Here is a 5,899-nt window from a genome sequence, read left to right as displayed (position 1 = left end):
CGCCAAATAGGAAAACACAACGCCAAATAAGAAAACACAACGCCAAATAGGAAAACACAACGCCAAATAGGAAAACACAACGGCAAATAGGAAAACACAACGCCAAATAGGAAAACACAACGCCAAATAAGAAAACACAACGCCAAATAGGAAAACACAACGCCAAATAAGAAAACACAACGCCAAATAGGAAAACACAACGCCAAATAGGAAAACACAACGCCAAATAAGAAAACACAACGCCAAATAGGAAAACACAACGCCAAATAGGAAAACACAACGACATTAACTTCTAACGGAAAAGGTAGGGCCTATCTAGCAGAGGACGGAACGGAACCTCCTGATTGGACAGAAGGACCGCCTGTCTTTTAACAGGAAGGAGGGGTGAAAAACACGGAAAAGCGCCTATTTTCAAAACATGAGTACTCCCGAAGATACTTTCGCTATTATAATGAATTATTTTGATGCAGGGCATACATACGACGTGGTAGTTGATATGTTGTCAACCAATCACAACATCAGGATGATTATACGCACGGGTTGTACAGAAGGAACAACTATTCACAACTGGATGAGGTGAGACGTGCCATCCTTACAGAGCTGCATGGACCAGGGCAACTATTCCGCTATCGGACTATGTGGCAAGTACAGCAAAAACACAAGCTACGTATTAAACGACACACAGTGATGAGACTGCTGAAGCAACTAAATCCACAAGGAACGGATGCGAGAACACTACAGACCATGGGACTGAAAATGGCACCATGGCTGCAATACAGTGTACCCTCAGACACGAGCATACAGACTGCGGCCGCTTATAAGTGTAATTGTGTTACAGCAAAAAGTGTTCATCTGCCAAAAACTGATTTCAGTCAAATAAAAAAGTATTGCAGCAGGTAAAACAGTCTGGGTGGGCTCTAATCTTTCCCAAATGAATATAAAATAGTAGATGGTAATCACGTTAATGTCATGCCTGATCACGCTATAAACTGCTAATTCGATTGAATTAGGTAACAATAAAGTTTCAAATAGACCTTTCAAAAAGGTCCAATATGTATTTGCTGTTACCACGGACATATAGTTATGTATATTTGCATATTATCATCCTGATAAAAGCAGCTGGCCACATAAAACTGGACGATGTAGCTTTAATAGGTTGTGCCCGTGGACTGAAATCACTTTATAGCACAACAGACTGCATAAAAATATCTTCCTGTTATGTGTTAATCATTTTGTCTGACAGCGCTCACTCTCCTTGTGTTTCTGAGATCTCAGGTAGCCTAATTGACAGGTGCTGCCCTCTGCTGCAGTCATATCCACTCATGCATTATTGAGGGGTCATGCAGTGCCTTTCCACCTATGCATTCACACTATCAGATTTATTTTGCTGATATTGGCAGCAGCAACATTAATGTGTTTTGTTGTAGCCTACTTTACTTTATATAGTTATTCAATAGTTATAATCTTGTGCTCTTGTGTAAAATAAGTAGCCTAACTTTCAATTGTATTCCTAGGGCTCAATTTTGGATGGACCTGTTTGGAGATCTGAGAGACTCTGGACACTTTAATGGCAGCCATGAACTTAAGGACTTATTGAGATTCTGCTTCAATAATGTTCTGCAAAAAGACCTGGATGAGAGCACAGACCTCTGGAATAAGCACAGGATTACACTCTCCAGACATCCATCATGTCCTGGGGGAACTACAGACGAACTCTATCTCTTACCTCATATATCAACTGACAATGACTTGACTATATCCATTCTCACAAAAAGATGTAATGTGTATTAAAGCATAAATTGCACCACACATATTATTGGAAATACATTTGGATTTGAAGTCATGTTTTCCCTTTATGGTAAATTATTGTGTCACTATGCAGGTTTGGTTCAAAGGACTGGATACGTTTCCAGAGTCAAGGCAAACTCTTCATTCATGCAGTGATCCAGACATCCAGGATTATCTTCAACAGACTGTTGAGCGAAATGGATTACAGCAGCCACATAATTGGGAGTCAGCCTCAGAACTTTATGTCACCTTGAAAGAAATAGCTGGCCTATAAATATGGTCTACTGCAGCCCACTCTTAAAGGCCAGATATTAAAGGAAAACATTCTCAAATGTGGCTTAGCTGTTTGAGTATCATGTTTGGCAAGTGGAGTTCAGTATATGCAGTGTCATATCAGAGTGGAGACATACATTAAACTCAAATGTAACTCCCAAACTATATTTGTTTATTTTCGGATTCACCATCGAGTTAACTGTGTGTCAATTGTAGGTCTGAACAACCAAAGAAACGTGGTTCTTTTCAAGAGGTATTGTTAACAAGCTTGTTTGCAAGCACAACATGTTATACACTGTTTCAAATGTGAAACTACACACATTTTAGCTGAGTACAATTTTACTGTTACTTGTAATGTGACCTGTACTTAAAAAAAATTCTGTGATTTTTCATTGAACAAAGTAATGAACAGAAATAATACACATTAAAATACTTTGAACTGAGCATGCACTCTTATGCTTTATAAACTACAGATTTAAGACTGGGCAAAATCCAGACTTGGCACAGCATTAAATGCACCCAAAGCCTGGAGAATTCTGTAAGCAAAACTCCATGTTTGTCTAAAAGACACTGTAGGTCTCAAGGAAAAGGAGCTTTAGGGCATTTGCACAGGTGTTTGACATAGGCAATGGCGAATTTGGTAAGAACTCGATGCATGGTAGTGGTGTTATTCCAGCAGGTGGAAGTGATGCGAGCCCTGTAGCAAACAGCAGGACATCCTCTAGGGACACAGCAGTCGCTTTTTCTGAAAAGGAAAAGTCAACATTGTTTTAGTATCTTCATCATCTAACAACTAAATTATACATCCTGAGAGGGTCAAGCCAAAGGGTTTCAGCTTATCGTATCCATCTACATGCCAAATGTAGTTTGGACCCATGGAGTGATATGTACGCCTCACAAACCTCCGGCTTGTTCTCGCATCCGTTCCTTGTGGATTTAGTTGCTTCAGCAGTCTCATCACTGTGTGTCGTTTAATACGTAGCTTGTGTTTTTGCTGTACTTGCCACATAGTCCGATAGCGGAATAGTTGCCCTGGTCCATGCAGCTCTGTAAGGATGGCACGTCTCACCTCATCCAGTTGTGAATAGTTGTTCCTTCTGTACAACCCGTGCGTATAATCATCCTGATGTTGTGATTGGTTGACAACATATCAACTACCACGTCGTATGTATGCCCTGCATCAAAATAATTCATTATAATAGCGAAAGTATCTTCGGGAGTACTCATGTTTTGAAAATAGGCGCTTTTCCGTGTTTTTCACCCCTCCTTCCTGTTAAAAGACAGGCGGTCCTTCTGTCCAATCAGGAGGTTCCGTTCCGTCCTCTGCTAGATAGGCCCTACCTTTTCCGTTAGAAGTTAATGTCGTTGTGTTTTCCTATTTGGCGTTGTGTTTTCCTATTTGGCGTTGTGTTTTCCTATTTGGCGTTGTTTTCCTATTTGCCGTTGTGTTTTCCTATTTGGCGTTGTGTTTTCCTATTTGGCGTTGTGTTTCATGATTTGTTGAAGTGTTTTCGTATTTGTTGTTGTGTTTTGCACTTCAGGGCCACCGTAGTCCCTGTACACCGGAGGGTTTATTATATCGCTTCATGTTATCAACGCGCCGCCAGCAGCTGCGCACTTGCCTAACGTAACGTAGCGGCGACCCTAGAGTGTTTTTATTTTTTTTATTTTACTTTTTCAAAAATTCCAGATGTAGAAATCAAGTTCTTGATACATTTCTTTTACTAATTTTCATATTAAGTAAACTAAAAAAATAAATAAAAAAAAGGTCCCAACACATTTGTCGCCCTAGGCAACCGCCTGGGTCGCCTGCAATCGCCGGCCCTGCTTAGCCACAATTATTTTCAGTAATTCCTGTTCATAAAAGGTCCCAACTAACACATTACCATCGTAATCTTTTATTCTATATACAGGAGGTACCTGAGGAATGCATTATTTTTTTGTAAAATATTCATCTGCCCAGATAGCAAAAAATATCCGCAAGGCTTCTTTTTGCCGCCGGCCCTTAGCTGTCGGCTATAGGTGCGTCCTGCTGGCGGGGATGAAACGTTTGCCGCCGAATACGTCACTCCCATTTCTTGCGAGATTTTTTGACTGCTTCATTTTCTCTGGCGGTTGCCTGGGTCTAAAAACCACGGTCCTTCGGCGGCAAGACGCTTTTAAATAGGCTACTCTCAAAATCGACCGGCCATGTTGGTTTGGACACATTCGCATCAGTTCATCGCTCAATCGCGAGTTACAGTCTGCTAGCTAGCGAAGTCATCGACTACCATCGTTTAAGTAAGTACATGTTTCCTTTTTGTGTAACGCAATATTATGTTGACATTGTTTTTAGTTTATATATTTAAAATGTGTAGTCATCTTTGTTCTGGCCTAACTAGCTAAAGTAGCCTTGTTAACGCAATGTTGTTAGTACATGTTGAATTTTAACGAGCTATAATAGGTAGCAAAAGCTTTACATCTAGAAAACACTAAAATTTAAACTTAGTCTTTCTTACAAAAATAACAATGTATATATGTTGTTTAAATTATTATTTTTGCCTGAACAAGTATGCTGCTAGTCCAGTAGCTAGAGTAAGTGTTAGCTAGCACATGCTGTTTTGCCTTTGTTACAGTACACACTGTGGCTAGCATGTTTTGTGCTGTGTTGCTACTGTACTGGATTTAAGGCGATTGTGATTTCTAATTCTCTGAACTGCTGTACGTTTTATGTTTGAGGAACATTCTGTGTTCACTTGAATCACAACACCCAATGAATATATTTTATTTTTAACAATTTCACTGTTCCACATTTGGCTGATAATGTTTCCCCCCCACAGCATAGCTACTGTATATTCCTAACGTTAACAATCCGGTTTTGTTGCAGATACCTTGGCCAGAGCATAACCGATTATCTTCACCCAAGAGACCTACTGTTGGTCAATCGTTTTGGTTTTAAAGGTAAATACATTGTTAGTCACAATGTTTAGTTACTGGGCCAAAAGGAAAATAATAATGAAAAGAGTTGAGAGGGACAAACAGGACATTCACTTGAATCACTACATTCTACAGAAGTTGCATTGATTCCAGAAAACCAGGAAAAGGTTGAGCCATCTGTAGACTTCAGAGTTGGTATGTAAAATGTATTGCTGTGATGCTTAATTTGTGATCCTGTAACTAAACTGTACACTTTGTTAGATTTTCAAATTTCTGTTCCCTCTTTCTCAGAACCAGGTTTCTCCCTAGTAATCCAGACTCCACTTCAGAGCCAAGAGTTTGAGTACAAGTAAGTGATGTTATTTGTGATGTTTTTTGTCTTGGACGCTATTGCTTCTATTTAAGATTAGGAATCCTTTTATCCATAATCTGTTTTTCTTTAGGGCACTTGACTTTCTGGATAAAAGGTGTGGAGGTGTTGTACATATCATTAGCTTTGCACAGTTCAATTATTGTTTCATTACTCATGCAATCTCTGCAGTGAAATTAAAGCTGTTATGTTTTTTCCCCCAGTTCGTCAAGTACTAAACTTTACACCCCCAGCAGAAAATGTACCCTGGCAGCAAATGGGTGAAAAGGCTGGAGGTATGTAATACGTTGCGCTAAACTGTTACATTTAAGTCCAATTCATTACATGTATGCAATAACTTCAAACATATTTTTACGTCAATGATTATCAATAGGAGAAAGTCATCGCTCCGTTATTGGCCCTTGGACTCCCCTGGCATCGCATGTACAGCATGAAGTTTTCAGCAATGAAGGTATATTCTTGGCCTATGTCCTAATGTCTAGTTTTTTAACAGTTTTGAAAATAACTGTGCCTTTAGTTTTCCAGAACGAGAACCAAGCCCTGAGGGAGGAG

The 5,899-nt window shown here is 39.6% G+C and overlaps 1 long non-coding RNA gene across 1 annotated transcript; it reads right to left on the bottom strand.

The window, feature by feature from the left end:
* Nucleotides 1-2,212: 2,212 nt before the first annotated feature.
* Nucleotides 2,213-3,480, bottom strand: LOC114839620. The gene is made up of 2 exons (XR_004576018.1): nucleotides 2,964-3,480; nucleotides 2,213-2,806 (listed from the first exon to the last, which is right to left on the bottom strand). It is a non-coding gene; the product is annotated as an uncharacterized LOC114839620 (long non-coding RNA).
* Nucleotides 3,481-5,899: the final 2,419 nt, after the last annotated feature.

The sequence above is a fragment of the Esox lucius genome, chromosome 8, assembly GCF_011004845.1.
Source record: "Esox lucius isolate fEsoLuc1 chromosome 8, fEsoLuc1.pri, whole genome shotgun sequence".
In the NCBI taxonomy this organism is placed as follows: Eukaryota; Metazoa; Chordata; class Actinopteri; order Esociformes; family Esocidae; genus Esox; species Esox lucius.
This window is presented reverse-complemented; position numbering and strand designations above follow the sequence as displayed.